The sequence below is a fragment of the Astyanax mexicanus genome, chromosome 18, assembly GCF_023375975.1.
Source record: "Astyanax mexicanus isolate ESR-SI-001 chromosome 18, AstMex3_surface, whole genome shotgun sequence".
In the NCBI taxonomy this organism is placed as follows: Eukaryota; Metazoa; Chordata; class Actinopteri; order Characiformes; family Acestrorhamphidae; genus Astyanax; species Astyanax mexicanus.
Genome location: NC_064425.1, coordinates 18,036,823 through 18,055,522, shown reverse-complemented (window position 1 = coordinate 18,055,522; position 18,700 = coordinate 18,036,823). Strand labels below are relative to the sequence as shown.

Below are 18,700 nucleotides of genomic sequence, written 5' to 3'. Positions count from 1 at the left end.
TTTAACGATGACCTTTTCGCGGGACTTCATCATCTATTACCCAGCTGATCTAAGCGCCAGGATGAATTTATACACCCCTGCTGTGCATACATTTACTGCTAGGTGGAGGGTGAGATGCATTTGTGTGGGCAGTGTGTTAAAAGCCAGTTACTCAGCACCAGCACTAACTTAGCTGCTGCTGCAGCACACAGTGGATGACTCCAGCTGAGACTAAAGTGGTCAGAGTGTTGCTCTGGACTGCTAAGGCTTAATGTGAAGTCAGGCTTTCACACTGCAGTTATGATAGCCGGCTTTCAGAGCTGTTCACTGGCAATATCAGATCAGCCTCATACCTCCAAAATCTCCAAAACTTTGCAGGATAACCTTTGATAGAAAGCACTGTATTTTTCACAATATAAGGCGCACAAGATTATAAGGCACACAATCAATAAATGTCTATTTTCTAGTCTATTTTCATATATAAGGCGCACAGGATTATATGACGCATAAGAAACTTCTAATTCAGCAGGTTTTGCTGCTGGTTGGTGTGTGTGTGGGGGGGGGGGTTGTTTATTCTGTTTTGCTAAATAAACAAAACTGTAATAAAAAAGACTTTCTTTTAAAGTCAAACGAGCACTGGAGCACTGTTTATTTTTCAGAAAACTGTTTATTTGAGTAAGTAAAGCGCTTTTATTTATTTACATTAAGCTTAGATTCCTGAATTTGTACAGCACGAGGCTGGAGCATTAGCATTAGCAGCTAACCACTCCAGCAGTGCTAGCCAGGGTTAGCAGCAATACACAGGCTGATAACATCACCTCTGAAAGGGGAAATAGCGAGTGCAGTTAGCAGGCAATGCTAAAGCTACTCCAGCAATGCTAGTCCGGGTTAGCAGCAGGCTACAGGCCAATAATACTCACCTCTGACCGGCTAAAAAGCTAGCGGTCAGCGGCTAAATCTACTCCAGTCCCAAGGCTGGAGAACTTAACTAAATCTCCTATATTACACTGCTCTATATAACCTGACTGTTAAAATTCATACATAAGGCTCACTGGATTAAAAGTCACACTGACGATTTTTGGGAAAATTAAAGGATTTTAAGTGCACCTTATACTGGGAAAAATATGGTATTTAATTCCTAATCATTTTTGTGTTTTTTTTTTTTATTAGTCTATTCATCAAGACTACATCACCTACAACAGATCTGATCATTCGAGGCAGCAGCAGAACTTTTTAGTTATGTTAGTTGTGAGGTGGGTCCTACATGAGCATCAATAAGCTTAAGATGCCCACTAATTACTGCATACTGGAAAAATACCTGCCTGATATCAAATTTGGCCATGTGCCTCTTAAAGTGTCTTAAATTGTTTCCTTGTAATTCCAATTATTAATGTATTTAGATGAAGATAATCAATGTTTTTCACCTGCCCCTGGTTTTAATGTTATGGCTGATTAGTGTATAAAGACTATATATATAACAATTATATACAACTATATGAGTACCTAAACCTACTTAGAATTAAGCAATCAGGAGCATTATGTAATAGTGCAGTTATTGATGTAAAGTAGTGCAATGCGACAGTTCATTTGTTAATGATGGGTTTTGTTGTAAGAGTCAAACGTATTTGAAAGAAATTAAGAAATCATGCTTGGATAAAAATAGAGTTAAATACCATTAACTCTCATTAATAGTAGTGATTTCTGTGATGATCAACACACCTCTTCACAGAGAAACCCAGTATTATTATTATTAGTAGTAGTAGTTACTAAAGAATACCTGATTCAGATTAAATATGCTTAATTTAAGAGTACCTAAGAAACTTATTGTGAATTAAAAGATTATATGCAATGTGTAAAGACATTAGTAAAAATCTGTGAAGTAACATTATATGGCTCATTTTTTGCAAATAAGTTTTTACTGCCTTGTACTGTGCTAATAGCAATATTTTTATATGAAACCCGCTCTTTACACAATATTTTTGGTTTTAAACATTTTCCTTATGTTTCTAAGACTTCTACAGCGTAATTTTAAAGTAATATAATATAGAAATTACACCTATTTAAAAAATAGCAGAGCATTAGCTAATTGTACTGAGAAATTTATAAGTACATAATCAGTTAATTGCAGCAATTTATTTAATGTGATATTTTCAGCAGTGATTTTTCTCTAATGTACCCCCTCTCTGAGTGCTCGTATCTCGAGTAAAGCCTGGCCACTCCTCCGAAATCGAGATGTTTGTGTGTCCTGCACCTATGTGACATTTATGTGGAGGTTTGAACTGGCTGAGGTGAATGATGTGGCAGTCCTATTTGCTGCCAGAATTATAAAGCCACTCTTTAAAAGACTCTGCACTGGCTGGAAATTGCCTGAAGGAGATCTCTTTACTGTGATTTATGAGGGATGTGATCATAAAACAAATGGTACGTAAACTTTAGCCTAGTGAAATGGAGTGTTCAGTGTGGTTAGTCCTCAGAGTTTATAAAAAAAAAAAAAAAAGCCTCGTAGGCGGTGGACACTGGAATTGATGTTTCCTCAGAGTGTACATCAGACACTTATGTTGATATGCATTTGTTCAAGCTGTATGCTTATGAAAATAGACATTTCTAAATTGATACTGGTTTAAGTGTACTAGTCGGGTTTACATTAGCTGGGTCAGGAAGCTTTTGATGGAAAAGCTATAGGAACAGGCCTTAAATTTCAGTAAAAAAAAAAAAAGTGTGAAATCTAGTTCATTTTAAGACTGCGACTTTTTGTAGTGGAGACTATTGGAAGTCAAAATGAAAAGATTAAATTCAGTTAGTAATTCACGGTCATTCATTATAATGTTTTATATGTAACATGTATCAATAAATAACTTTGTACCATACAATGTGTAAAATATAACAAACAAATATATAGCCTAAAAAGTTTGGGTTCTTTTTTAGATATTGATGCAACCATTTGCTATCATCATATTATAATTTACATGCTTTGCTAAGTCAAATGTTGTTGGCTGTTGCATGTAGGAAATTATGCAGCTAAAATTCTGCAAAATTCAGTTTGAGTTCAATTTATTACAGAATTGTAATAAATATGACTGTTAGCTAAATTCAAAACACACCATTCTGCAATTACTTTGATAAATTATATTGAGACCGAAGAAAACTGCATTAGTTGCTATGTGTCATGAAATCTACACAGACATTTAAACAGGCTAATGCTAATGCTCTGCTACCTCACCTAACTTTAATAGCCTAGTAGTTTTTAGTAATTTAGCAGTAGTTTTTTTTTTCACATCAAGCACAGTGAGCATTAGAAAAGGTAGTAAGCTGAGCTCATATTAAATTATATGTATTACTTAGAACCTGGTATTTTGGCTGCACACTCATCACAGTGCATTATAGGCTATATTATGCTAGCTAATGCTAAACAGCATTGTGCTATATGTCTGCTACTCACACTGCTTTTTATTGGGAAAAAAGTAAAGAGTTGCACTGTTAAGCTCCATGGTGTTGATTTGTACATCAATAAACATGACTATGGGACTAAACCCACACAGTCAATAATAATAATAATAATAATAATAATAATAATAATACCTACAAACTCCCATTTAGCTTAACATTAATTCGCTAACATTAGTCTCCTTGGCCTACTAAAAAGCAGCATTTACCTTTGTAGAAAAACAAGATACATGTTTGATTTGAATGGATTTAATAATGCTAAAAATAAGTTTAGTTTCTGATTAATATTACTTCAGACAGATGCAGTGGTCTCGGCTGGTCATCCTCACCCTGAGGCTGAGACGATGCAGAGTCCAAGTGAGGTCAAGACTAAGACGGGGCTTCATCCTCACTGTAAAATCTACACTAAATCTGTGCGATTAGTGTTTTAATGGACGTTGACCTGCTGGTCATGTCTCTGTTGTTTCTCTCTCGCTTGGCTTGGGCCTGCTGAAAGCCAGGGTCTGTGAGTTTGAGGCACTAGGACTTGCGCTCTTTCCACACTCTTCTCTGCTCGCTCTCCACAGGCAGGTTTGTCCCACCCCCCCTCTCCGCCTCCTCTCCATGACCCACCATCACCTTCTTCTTTCTTCGCTACTTTTTTTCCTCTTCTCCAATTTGTTTCCTTTATTCCTTTTCATGTCGCATTACAAATTCTTCCTCTTACTAGCACCTCTCGTTTCCCTTGTTTGAAATTATCCGCCCACATTTCATCTGTTCGTACTTATTGTTCTTTTCTGAGCCTTCTGAGCCTTCCACACTCCAACAGGCTAGCCCTGCTTTCTAAATAAATTAATGCAGATCTATTATTTATCTTGAGTTCAGGTCCTGTTTTCCCTTCAATGTTGCATTTTTCTACCATTTCTTCACATCTACTTTAACTTCTTCTCCTTTCCTATGCCTGTTTCCAGACCTGTTGTGACTCGGACTTGTCTGCATGCTAGTAGAGGTCTTGGTAGAGATGAATGTAGATGTTCTGTAGATGAAGTAGATGATGGCATTGTCTGTCATTTAGTTACTGTAAATAAATGTATACATATAATATTGTTAGAGTAGTAGTTTGCATGGGAAAAATTGCTGTCCTTTAGGCCTGTACAATAAATCGTACTTTTATTGTTATTGTGGTGTGAGTTTTCATGATAAATACATTAAAGAGCTTTAATAACTTAGAAATAAAATAACAGCAAGCTCAAACTGCAACAGAGGAAGCTCTTCATGCTACAGGCTGTGCTCACTTGACATAACATAGATTCATTTTAAACTCGGTAAAACATTCATTCAACAATGTTTTTTTTTCTTCTCTTTTACATCTTTCATGTCATTTAACCTTTAAACAACTCCCCTCCCTCCACCCCCCCAAACATGGAGCCATCAGTTACACGAAAAAAAGAAAAACAGTGATACTTAAATAAGTGATTATATTAAATAAAAGAAAATAAATTAAATAATAATAAGCTTTAAAAAAATCAGTAAGCACATCCCATCTGCATGTCATCTGTAAAAGTAGACATGTAAATAATGAATTAAATTAAGAAAAAATATAAGGCACATTCTTATTGGGTGTATGTTAGATTTAAGGAGTTAGTAAATCAGGTCTTGATTCTAGAAAAAAATAAATTAATGACTTTTTTTGTTTAATTGTATACATAAGTCTTTCAATCGCTAAGCAGGAATAAGGTTCTTCAAAGACGGACAATTGACACTTTTCCAATCTCTGGCAATAAGACATTTCGCATGTAATAAGCAGAGGTTAACCAGCTTACTCCCATGTGTTTTTAGGGCCAATGTTTCTGGTATCAGTCCGAGAATGCAGATCTCTGAACATACAAGGATTTTTTTTCTGCCGAATGCAGGAGCTATAGGCCCTATTCCTTCAGAGTGACAGACAGTACAGCACTGTTACAGAAGCAATGTTTTGCAGCCCTGTCAGTGTTGGCTTCTCCACATTTGTCCACAACCTGTGACCTCCAGTCAGAGCAGGTGTTCGGTCTAGTTTCAGAGCACTTTCTTCTTCTGCATCAAAAGCAGGAAGAGAGTCATCGCAGCCCTGCAGCCTTCTTTATGCCAACCATGCTGGTGACCAAGGGAGGGTGACTCACAATGCTTCTCCAGCCAAAGCTCATGCCAGGCCTGTGGGCCTTGTTACCTGAGCATTAAGCACCTCTGCTCACCTCTGGCACTGGCTGTAGAGAAACGGATTCCTTCAGCTCATCATGCGCTGCCATCCCTTCCACTCAAATATATGATACCAGTGAAAAGGACTGTACATTCTACAAGAAAATGTATAGAAGAAATAAATTTTACACTTAAAAAAGGTTCTTTACTCTTGTTTTACGGACCAATTCATTAAAGGACAGTTAGTAGAATAAAAGGTGCTTTCTCTAAGTGTTTGTATTCTTCATGTGGCGCCACTTGTGGTGATTTTTCAGCTCACACATGTGCTGAGCACTTGGTAGGTACTTTTAGAATTACAGATGCTTTACATAATTTTTGGAATAGCAGTCTGTAAACTGATTGTGAATTGTAATCTCAGGGAGCAGCTTGGAAACATTCACTTCTGTATACGTTGTGAGGTGTTATCTTGTAAGTGAGGACCACCATGCTCATGGCCAGGATGGTGTAAATTATTAGAATTCAAGCAAGGCCTCATTGTTGGTCCCAGATGGATAGGATAATCCATTTCCAAAGCAGTGTCACGTGTGTATTGGGAATACGTCACAGAAGGCCTTACCATCCATAGTAGACAGTGCAGTGGGTAATGATCATGACCGATGGCATCTGACTAAAATTGTCTATGCAAACACATTCAAGCGACAAAAATCCAATCCACATTCAGTGCAGGAGGCCTCACCAAGGTTGCCAGGTCCAACAATAATATCCAGTATCCAGTAAATGACTTTAACTTAAGCATTTCTGTTCTTGCCCCTCCCTCTCTCCCTCTATCCGCGGTCATTTTTAGAAATAGCCCAAAAAAAACACAACCCGCCACCCCAAAATTTTGACCCGCGACTGGATTTTCAAACAAGCCAAATTTGGCTGGAAAAAACCTGGCAACTCTGGACCCCCCACACACACATCCTGGCAAGTCAGTCCTGTGTTCTTTGGCTTCCAGGGAATGTGGCAAAAGTCATGGGACAAGATGCTAGTTTCTTACTTGTTGTTTGTGCTTTCCCACACAAATCCCAGTAATCAAAAACAATGTCCTTTTCTGATTGGCCCAAATAAAGTAGCACATTTAAAAATATACATTTAAGTTCTCCACTCAGCTCTTCTGTTATCAGGTTGAGCTACACTAAGGAAGAGTGTGAGTGAGTGAGTGAGTGTCTGTCTCAGGCAGGCAGCACAGAGAGCTAGTGTCACTCTCCATTAGGTGCTGTACGCAGACAGGCGGTGGTCCGCAGCTGCGCATGCCCTGCCTGCTCTGTCCTGCGCAAGCCAACCGCAGGTGCACGCCATCCAGCCAGCGTCTTCAGCGCCAGCCGCACGAGACGCAAATATGAAACACACCTCATAGTCGTCTGTCATCCCTCCTGATGAAGACGGATGTGTTTTTTTCCATCTCACCGCGAGCTGTCCACTTCTCTCCTCCATCTGTGTGGAAGAGTGTGTGAAAGGGTGCGAGGGACAAAGAGAGATTCATCACTAAACCGCTAAGCTGAGGCTGATGCTAAATCGCCAAGATTCCAGATATTGATTGATTAGATTGAGAAGATTATAAGGCTCATATCCACCATTGTTTCCCGAACTTTTATTCATTTTCTTTCTTTAAGATCCACTTACGACATTTATGTACATTTGTGGACATTGATCATTTAATTCCTTTTAAACTGGGCACAGTATTTTTGTTACTGTGCCTTTAAAACGGATATACCTGTGTTCTGATTGGCTGTCCTGTATGATAACACATAAAAAAAAACTGTCCAGACTATAATCGGACTAAATACAATGACTAAATTAAAAATGTAGTGATAATGAAGCTTAGACTATGTCTGTTTTAAATCAGAATAATTCAAATATAACTGTCCACACTGTTAATTGTGGTTTGGATTTGCATATCACAAACCTAACTGTGTCAGAAAGTATGTAGATACGCAGTTGGATCCCCGTATTTCCGTCACTCTATATTGGATGTGGTCATTACTCTGAGTTGAGTGACTAGTGCATTCAGACTAAGATGCATTTGTGCAAAAGTAAATCATTTTATTGTAATTAAACCACATTTCAAAATGTGGTTTGGGCCAGAAAACCAATTTAAATTAAATAGAATATAGAAAAATCGCATTTTGACTAGCAGTTTGAACATGGAATAAAAAGGTTTAATAATAATTATGTTCTATAAAAAGCATTCTTTTTATGATAGCCTTCATTTTTCAGGACTATATACAGTAACATAATGCAGGAAAATGATAAATCCAGCACATAAAAACTTAATTTATGCATATGGTATGGCTCAGCCAGTATATACACTGCCTGGCCAAAAAAAAAAAAAGGTCACGCACTCTTAATATTTTGTTGGACTGCCTTTAGCTTTAATTGGAGCTTATATTCACTGTGGCATTGTTTCGATAATCTTCTGCAATGTCACAATATTTATTTCAATCATTCATTTTTCACCAAGATCTTGCAGCATTGATGATGGTAGAGTCTGACCGCTGCACAAAGCCTTCTCCAGCAGAGCTTCATCCAGCACAATGAGTTTAAGGTCTGGACTTTTGGTGAACAATCCATGTGTGAAAATGATGATCTCATGCTTCCTGAACTCTGCACTCTTTCACAATTCCAGCCCCATGAATCCTGACATTGTCATCTTGGAATATGCTCGTACCATCAGGGAAGACAAAATCCATTGATGGAATAACCTGGTCTATATTCAGTATATTCAGGTAGTCAGCTGACCTCATTCTTTCAGCACATACTGTTGCTGAACCGAGACCTGACCAACTGCAGCATCAACCCCAGATTATTTGATTAGTTCAGTCCAGGTGGCTCAACAAGGATTCAGAAGCACAGCATAACACTCTTCTCATGGTCCTAGGGAGCCCAGACTGTCCATATTTCTCTATCCAACCCTATCTATTGTGATTTATTTTAAAGAAAGAAGTGTTCATCTCTAAGGGAGTGACAGTTCTGTAAAAATGCCATAGGTGCAAATGGAAAAGCTAATGGCATATGTTCAGAAAATTATTTTGTGCTAATTTACGAGCACGTTTCGACAAGTTCACGGACACCCTTCAGGAGGATTTGAGTGAAGTCGGCTTCATTTAAGTGAGGAAAGATGGGCGAGATTCAGTCACTTTGAGATAGCGCCACGTCTGTGTGAGGAACTGCTGCTTCAGTGCTTTTTAAAGAATGCCAGTCTGTGTTTTTCCTTTTTTCCTCTCTTTCTCGCCAGCGGATTCCCTCTCCAGTCCTCTCCGATGTATTTACCGTGTCTGACATTTCTGCCTGCAGTAGATGATTGTGTGGAATGCTATTTCCAAGGTTGGCTGTGGTCCTTGAGCTTTTGCGGAAAACTATTTGAAAGTCACCGTGCGAAATGTCAGCTTTTTCCTCCATCCTTTCATGAAAAGGTACTTTAAATGGCAGTATTTTGCTAGCATCAGCAGGCTAATTGTGGTAATATAGTGCTGACGGGTCAGGTGTGAGCCATTCCGAGTCCACTGAGCCTGATCCAGCTGCAGAAAGCAGCAGAGCTGAGCTCCCCCCACAACCCCACTCCTTCATTAACACACTTCACATCATATTAAATTGCCATGCAAACACATTTAGGTGTTCTTAGCACTTTTCTGCTGGATTCACAGAAAACCGGTCGGCTTGTGGTTGTAACATGTAGGACAAGTGAAATTTGGCTGTGGAGGATTTACAAACTGTAAACTTCATTTCCATGACAATGGCCTGCTTCGGCTTGCAAATCATAGTGCAAATCCTAAATCATGAGACAGGCAGCTTAAGTTTGAGTCATGTTCCTGTGGTAGGATTTTGGTGAAATATTTTGAGGTGAAATTTAGTAAAGAGATCAACTTTCAGTGTCTTATTTCTGTACACATACATCACACATGATAAAAAGAAGAACGATGAAAGATGATGAACTTGTTTGATAATTCATAAAACACCTGTTCATCCAACATTTCTTTTGAAATCTATGTTAGTAATTAGATTGGAAAAATCAATAAGCTGAGAGTCAGTATTGGACAATTTTAAGTCAAAAATTTGCAGTTGGCCAATACTTCCTTTTTTAGCCGATTCTGAGAGCCTATCAGATCATATTCACAAGTTAACCTTGTTTAGTCTCTATATGGAGCTACAGAGCTTGAGCATGGATGCACATGCTTATTAAAGCTAACTTAATAGCTCTTTGTGCTGGCTTCTCTCAATCAATTTTATGTTTTTTTTTTCTTCTTTTTTTGTATCAGAGTCACATATCGGTAGAATGTGTAAAATGAACATTCCTCATTGAGGAAGCAGAGTAATTATGGATACCCCTTTCAAGAGTAAATCGTACAAGAGTATGACTATTCTAGTACAGTGCGTATCAGAACTCAGGAGAGCTAACAAACATCACTAACCACACAAAACACAAGGACAAAAACTAAAGTAATTATGTAAAGTAATGATTTTTAAAGTTTAAACATTAGATAAGCAGCCCTTCCTGGTAATATTTAAACTTTTAGATTTACAATGTAATTCTCCACAGAAACATGCTCCTTGATCATATTGAAGGATATACTGAAAAACACTGACCGCCTAATCTTTAATGGTAATATGGAGTAAATCTTTACTTTTCTATTTGGGCTTTGTACTAGATGTTGTATCACTGCTGTTACACTGAGGATCTGATTGCAGTCAGAGACGTGCACCAATGAGGTGAGGTCAGGATCTAATTTTGGATCACAAATGCTGCCAATCCAGCTTGCCGTAGAAGTATTGGATGGAGCTCCATGACTCCAGAGAAAGCAGTTCCAATGATCCATAGCCCAGTGCTAGCTGAGTTTTAGAACACTGTTGATGGCCAGACAGTACTGTTTTTTCTAATTCAGCCATCTTGGCAATGTCTGTCTTATCGCCATTCTACTTGCATTCCACCTTCTTGAAGGTTTGCATACATTTTTGAAGCTCACTTTACTTTCATTGCTACACACCAGCTGAGAGTTTTAAACAAATTACTTGTTCTTAAATTTAACTACAGGTAACATTACATGTTCTTTGCTTTATTTAATGTTCTAAAACCTATGACCAATGGTGTATCATTGAGCATTGGGAATGACCATTAGCCTAATGTTACGTGGACAGATCTAAAGTGTCCAATACCATTTGGCACTGCTTTTCAATGGAGACTATACTAAACAAGCTGTTGGTCAACAACAGATGCACCCTAAAGTGAGTAAAATAAAGTAGCAGAAAGTTGGATAATTACATAGGATGTTTGAATGCTTTTAGAGATATATATATAGACACAGTGAATCAGTGAGAACTATGACGAGGCCGTGTGGGTTTGGAATATCACTGTGGATAGTGGATTGAGACAGCAAACAGCAGTGCACATTAATGTTGAGAAGAGGCAGTGCTATAGCCTGAGGCTACGTGGCACCATGCAGCGGACTGGTTTGATATGTAACCATAGTATAGTGCTCTAGAGGGAGAGGGATGGTGTGTAGTGAGCAGAAGAAATTAAAGGCCCCCACAGACTGGGAGGCCCCTGATGGGACCCTGGGGTAATCTCTGAGACGGCTGGCTGGGTATAAATGGTAAAGAGACCACCACTAAGTTGCATTAAAGCAACAAGGCCAAGCAACTCGCATTACGCACTGAGTAGTGACAAATTGCGCCTCTGTGTTTTCTAACAGCTGATAAAAGGAGAATCTTATTCATGCACGCGTCTATTTGTCTATCTGTTGTCTTGATGCTGTTTTATCAGGCATTATGTATAATAGCGCGGAGCAGTGGGGAGAAAAGGGAAGCAGGGGCTTTCATCTCAGCGATTGCTCTGAAGCACCCAGATGGGGTCTCTAATGGTGCGGTTGACAAGCTTCCAGAGTGCAGTCATTCTGAGCAACAACCCCCCGCACCCCACCCTCCCCACCACAGACACCCCCTGCCCAAAGCCAGCTGGGGGGGTCCAGGCTCCGTGCAGATGTTGCGTAGCCAAAGGCACATCTGGATGACCTACTCCCAGCTGCTCAGACACGACCCTGGAGTGTGTTCCTGGTCGTCGGAGGCGGAATGATGAATAGACAGGGCTGTGTCGTCTGCCCACCACACACGAGCGCCTCGCGCTTCCACACCGCTATTCATCAAGTCAGCCGGAGTGAGTTTACGCATCTATCACCTGTCAACGATGCACGCTGCTCCCCTCACCAAAAACGTGCCATTATGAAGTAATTAGATTTGGCTTTGAGCAAGAGGACAAGGCCAGAGTTACTCGAGAAAATGCTGTAAGGCATCATCGGAGGAACAGTCGGGGGAGGTTATGCTTCTATAGAATATTCTATACACAGTATAGAGACCACCTTCATTTATTTATGGGATGCGGAGATTAAGTAGAAGATAATTCATTTAACATAAGAAAGAGGGAAAAGAAAGAAAAAGACCTTGCTCTGTGGGTCTGAACAGATGGGGATGTGCGTTTTTTTTTCTCTCTTTTTTTTGTTCCATATCAAAGTCACATATTTATATGTGTAATGTGTAAAATTGTCATTCCTCATTAAGCAAGCAGAGTTATTCATTGTAACACTTAACCAGATACCCCTTCCAAGAGTACATCAATTATCCTAGTACAGTGAGTATCAGAACTCAAGAGAGCTAACAAACATCACTAACCGCAAAGAAACACAAGGAAAAACTAAAGGCATTTGGCCAAAGTGATAAAGTTTTAGCACTAGATAAACAGCCATTCTGGTTATATTTATACTTTATAAATATAGAGTATATAGACCACCTTCATTTATTGATGGGATGTGGAGATTAAGTAGAAGATAATTCATTTAACATGAGGAAGAGGAAAAAGAAAGATCAGGACCTCGCTCTGCGGGTCTGAATGGTTGGGGATGTGTAAAGTCCTTAGTAAATAAAAAAAAAAAAAAAAAAAAAAAAGAACAACATTTAACCTAAAAAAAGCTTTTGGTTTTCTTAAAACAATAAATGGACCATCTCAGAGCACGGACCTCAACATCACTGAATGTATTTGAGTTTTTTTTTAAACTGCAAAAAGAAAAAAATACAATTATATATTCCAATATATTAAACATATGCATTTAAAAATATAACTTGTTGTTAAAGATGCTATGTTATACAATTTTAATCCAATACACTTATTTTTTAAATGTCTCCTCGAAGTTTCCTCTACGTTCTATTTGCACTCTGAACAAATCTCTATTTCAGCCAATGAGCAACAGGAAAGTGGACAGGATAGGAGGAAATCTAATGCTCAAGCATGAATACATATGTGAACACTGATAAGATATTTAGACGATAATTGCATTCAGCACCTTAAAACGTCTGTTTTAAACTCATGTTAAGTAAATGATAATCTTGCACACTATTTAAGATCTTATCTTAGGCCATACTCTCGCAGAATAATTTAAAAACTATAGTAAAACAGATCGAGTTTACTGCTTACAGCTGATTTGTTTGTCTGCTTACCGATCCTCTTAACATGTTAGTAGGTGTAGCCATTTGTGATCACATGTTCTGTCCCTAAATAGACATCTAAACAGACATCCTGAGACATTCCTCAGGCGGTCCCTAAACAAAATGCTTTTATAGCTTCACCATTATAAATTCTATTTGGATTCGAACAGGAGGAGGGAAGGGAATAGCTTTGTTTCAATATGTTGTACTTTGTCTTATTGCAAGATTGTAGTTTCTAGGAAATAATTCATATGTAAATATGCATCTGAGCAGAGACGCACGCGCGCACACTCTCACACACTCCTGTCGCTTCCTCCCTCCACCCGCATGTTATTCATGTTAGCATAAAACATGCAGAGTGTCATTCTATAACTGACTGGCAGTGAAGGCTGCAGCGGAACATCTGAGCGGGAGCCATTATTGTGGCAACTTTTGATGTTGGAAAACGACAATGTTTAATTCAGCTCCATTTTTCCCGCTGCTTCCCCACTTCCACTTGGTCAAAGTGAATCATTTGCATGCGCTCAGAAAGAAGAGAATTAGCTGGCGAAGGTAATCAAGCAACCCTATTCTGCCAGATGGCTTTCTCTGTAGTCAGTAAATGGGTGCTTTTAACTGCATTTTATTCCACATTTCTGCTTCAGATAGTGCTATCATTAGGAGTGATCTACCTGCATAATAAAAGTAATTTCTACAAGCCTTTATTAGATAAGACCTTTCCTGTCACAGCAGTAAAATGAACAGCTTTCCATGGCTAATTTGCGATGTCAATGCAAACAAAGAAACCAGGTGTATTTGTTGTATGTGTGTTAATTCCGCGTTTCGTGTCCTGTCCCTCCTGCTATGCCGAAATTAGGCGGAATATTTATGCAAATAGCGGCAGCGGCGCAGCATTGTGGCGGATAGCAGGCTGGGGAGCGTTAAACAAAAGACGGGGCCTCGGCAGCCGCCCTCCCCTGTCTCTCCGACGCAACAGGCCGCACCGTAGGCTCCTGTAAAAGGTCTTCATTTGTTTGTTGTTAAAGATCTAATTAGGAAGATGAGAGGGAACAGGATGGGATGGCAGCTTGGCTAATTAAGAGGCGAGTCCAGAGCTCCCTTTGAACCTCAAGGACGCCCATCTATTAGAGCGGCCCATCAAAAATGGATTCAACCTAAGTGCGTTTTCGGGTCGCTTTCCTTAAATGATTAAAGCTGTTTTAGTGGGCATTCCCTCCTCTCCAGGATTCAGGACATCCACTGCTCTCGCTTCACCTTCATTACGTAACTAAACGCAGACAAAAATAAATACATTTTAGTGGAGACTGAACATCAAGAGCATCTTCTTCATGTGGCGTGAAAATACATGGACTGACAGCACAAGCTGGCTCAGCAGAATCTATGATATTAACTGAACCAGATCTATTATTTAATGAGCTATTTAAAAATGCCCTTAGTTTCCCACGTTAGTAGAATTAAAGAAATGAAATTACAGATACACACTGGTGTAAACCATGTTTCCAGTTTAGGGGTCTAGGGGTGTGCCATATCATCGTACGCAATAATATTGCCAACATTTTTTAATATGGTGAATGATTGTCACATCAGGGTACTACTTTTTTCAGTTTTCTTTCTCATGATATATCTACTAGAGACTACTAGAGATTATATCCAGTATAGTTTATTTTACTTCAGTCCTGGATATATGGAGATATTTGGAGTGCATTATTAGTATAACAACATTCTGGATCATTGACTTCTGTTGCAAATCTGATCAAAAATCTCAGTTAGGGGTGTGCAATATCACGTTGTGTGCAATAATATTAAATTACATTTTTATTTTGTTGCAGTAGTGTATTCTTAAAATAATGTTTCTAATTCAGTGTTTCATCATATCATCAAGAGTATCGTTATCGTGAAAATATGTTTTTTTAATATCGTGATATTATTTTAGGGCCATATCGCCCACCTCTATTAGGTACAACCACTTTAGCTAAATTTCATTAGAAACATGTCAGGTTAATGCAGTTAGTATGTGTAGAAGTAATGCCCGTAACCCATCTGTTGCAGCCCAGCTTGTCTGCCACTTGAGTAAACTTAAACCAGCGCAACACATGCTAACATACCACTCCTCTGTCATGTATAGACTGTTATCACTGCCATGCATAGACGAGTTCATTACCTACCTAATATCTTTACAGCCGTGATCCCATAATGATCAATTTCAGTTCACTTCAGATGGCTTTTTGAGTGATGCCAAAGAAAAAACACTTCCTCAGAGAACCAAGTTTGTGTGTTACAAACTATAAGCAACCAAAATGTGGACTACACTAAAGTGTATAATCTGTGGAAATATCACTAAAATAATAATATGGTATAAATCAGTCACAAACCTGACCTTCCTTAACTTTTGAAACTTACGCCCCACTTAACCTACTACAGAATGTTGCACAGCCCACAAGAAAGTTTAATTAAGCGTTTAAAATCTTAACAAATACAGCACAACAATCAGTTTGTACAACTGAAATAACTGATCTTTCACTATAAAATACCCCTTTTAACCATTTACTGTATCTATGATACAACATTTTTTACATTTCCATATGAATAAAAACCATTGGCTGGCTAATTCACAAGCTAGCATTGTTTATGTCAATGCACTATGCCAGACCAATCAATGACCTTGCCCTACATACTGTATAATGTTATGTAATGTAATTGCCATCTGCCCTCTAGCAAAAGCACAGCCATATGTTTAAAAAAAAATACTTCTTACTACAGTATTTTTGCCTAGCCTTATGATATACTTTCTATTAATGAGAGCAAATGAGAACTATTAAAGCTCATCTTTAAAACTCTCTACTATCTTTGGCTTGGTCAACTTTTATTAGCAACTCCTCGTGTATATACAGCTCTGAAAAAAAAAAAGACCACTCACAAATGATGAGTTTCTTTGATTTGACCAAATTGAAAACCTCTGGATGGATAATCACAAGCCATTAAACCATCAAGCAATCTGAACTGCTTGAATTTGTGCACCAGGAGTGGCATAAAGTTATCCAAAAGCAGTGTGTAAGACTGGTGGAGGAGAGCATGCCAAGATGCATGAAAACTGTGATTAAAAACCAGGGTTATTCCACCAAATATTAATTTCTGAACTCTTAAAACTTTGAGTATGAACTTGTTTTCTTTGCATTATTTGAGGTCTGAAAGCTCTGCATCTCTTTTGTTATTTCAGCCATTTCTCATTGTCTGCAAATAAATGCTCTAAATGACAATATTTTTATTTGGATTTGGGAGAAATGTTGTCTGTGGTTTCTAGAATAAAACAACAATGTTCATTTTACTCAAACATATACCTATAAATAGCAAAATCATATGAACTTATAAAACTGAAGTGGCTTCTTAATTTTTTCCAGAGCTGTATAATGTACAGTAAATACAGGCAATATATATATATATATATATATATATATATTGGGTGCAGTAAATGATGATAAAAGTGTAAAGGTGGAGCAGTAAAAAAAATCATAAAGCTTTTTTTTTTTTTTTTAACAATCATGAATAATTCTCTAATTATGCGAAAAGTAGGATGTAGTTTATAATCAAAGCGAACTTCTTGCTTCTTCCTGCTGGGTAGACTGCTGATGTCTGCATTGTAAGGTGATAGAGGTGTGATGAGATCATGGTGGACCAAGAAAAAAAGCTTAGTGGTTGGCAGACAGCAGAGTGTGGAACAGACCTGCTAATTAATGAGCAGCGTGGGAAAGTTTGAGCAGAAAGCGTCGTCTTTACAGCTACAGTGTGAGCGAAATCAATGGATCACTCCTCTTTCACATGTGCCCCCCCTTCAACCTTCTATCCTTAAATATTGGTTTGTTGTGGTGCTTGTTTATTCTTCGGTTTGCATATTGGTCTCTTTTAAGCTAATTAGCAGTGAAAGAGAGTTAAGCAGTGGAACAGGGGAGGGAAATGCTCTACCAGGCTACTCCAGTGAGGCACTTCATTGAGTCTGTAGTGGTGGTGCTTGTCTCTAAGAGGGAAATAGAGTAAGATGGGCTGTCTGTCTTTACGAATTGTTCTCTGGTTTGGAAACAGTTACATCAAAATTTGTGTACCTTATGCGAGGATTACAGTAGGCCACTTTGTTCAGTGTTGTCAGATTGTTGTACCCTTTAATACAAAGCATTTTGTTCTTATATATTTAGGAAGCTTGTAAGGGTTGTGATTTGCACACTACATGACTGATGAGCAGTACAGGGTCACAAATTACAAGATAATATTGAGTCTGATAGCTGTCCAAAAACTAAAAATGTTTTGTTATTAAAAAAGGCACAGCGAATTTAAAGTTGCCATCAGATCGAGACCTGATAAAAATTTGTTGGGAGTTTACGAGGCATGGAAAATATCTCGATTAGCTCTCAGATCAGATCTTTCAGCAGTTTACATCTGCTGAGAAAACAGATTTTTCTCTGAACTGATGCTTCTTCCTTAAAATAATGTAATTTGAGATTATTCTTAAAAATACTCTTATATATAAAGGTACTTTCAAAGGTTTTTAGAGTAGTTTTGGTTCCATTAAGAACAATTTTTGTAATGAAGGTGTTTATTCACTTGTAAGTCACAAATCTCTGCTACATACGTTTCTTTATGAAACCAAAAGTGGTTCTCCTGTGGCATTGCTCATGTTTGAAGCACTTTTATTTTATATTTATATATGTTTAAAAAGTTATGAACACTGAAAAGACTGAATGAGATATTTAAAAAAGCTTGGGCATTGGCTGGATGTTAGAGCATTTAACTATTTTACCTATAGTTTGATAAGGTACTGTATGCAACATTTTTTAGTATACTTCAGTGGTCGCACAATTTTGCCTGGTGTACTTTCAACTTAGCATCCATATAATATTTCCCAGCACTAATGCTGATTATCTTTTAAGGTTTTTTTATACATTTCACTGGCTAATTTACAGTAAAACCTATTGTTTATTTAGCCATCTTTTGAATCAGAGAGAGGCTTATCTTACTTTGTGCAGATACTGTAGGTGATTATTCCACTGGACATGGGGTATTTATAAAGAAGGAAGTTTAAGAACACTAAGATCAGCCTTGTAAATGCATCTAACTAGGTTAAAGACTCTGAACACACTGCCTTACGTCTCAGAGGTTAGAGGCACACATGCTGTTTGAACATGTTTAGTGTGTCATAAAAATAACAGTTTATATACTTGTCTATATGTGCTGTGTGTTAATGGAGGCTTCCACTAGAGGCTTCTACTTGCCACAGCAGCAGTCACATTATATTACATTGGTCATGCAACCTTTCTTCATAACTTTCTGCCAATCTGATGTTGCTGAGCGCCTGCACTGCCCTCAGTTGGTGTGTATACTTAACATTGCGTATGTATAGCATTTATTTCTGAGGATGTGCAAAACAACATGCACAGATGCATATGGATGCATATGGTTTCAATAGACAGGCCAGATTTTATTATCTATCCCTGTGTATCTAAGTTGGCCCGACTACAAAAAAAATCTGGACCACTTTGGGGTCCTTAAAGGCTGTTGTATTATTGTTTGTTTTTCTTCTGGAACCACTGTAAAAAAAAAAAAAGTATGCAATCTTCTCTTT

The 18,700-nt window shown here is 38.1% G+C and overlaps 1 protein-coding gene and 1 long non-coding RNA gene across 18 annotated transcripts in view; one reads left to right on the top strand and one right to left on the bottom strand.

Moving 5' to 3' along the window:
* The window catches only part of msi2b (musashi RNA-binding protein 2b), a 404,741-nt gene that overhangs the window by 365,382 nt on the left and 20,659 nt on the right, over positions 1 to 18,700 (top strand). The window lies entirely within an intron of this gene.
* The window catches only part of LOC107197064 (uncharacterized), a 41,190-nt gene continuing 26,513 nt past the window's right edge, over positions 4,024 to 18,700 (bottom strand). The window contains exon 4 of the long non-coding RNA XR_002649767.2: positions 4,024 to 4,480. This is a non-coding gene — a long non-coding RNA (uncharacterized LOC107197064). The remainder of the gene's footprint in view (positions 4,481 to 18,700) is intronic.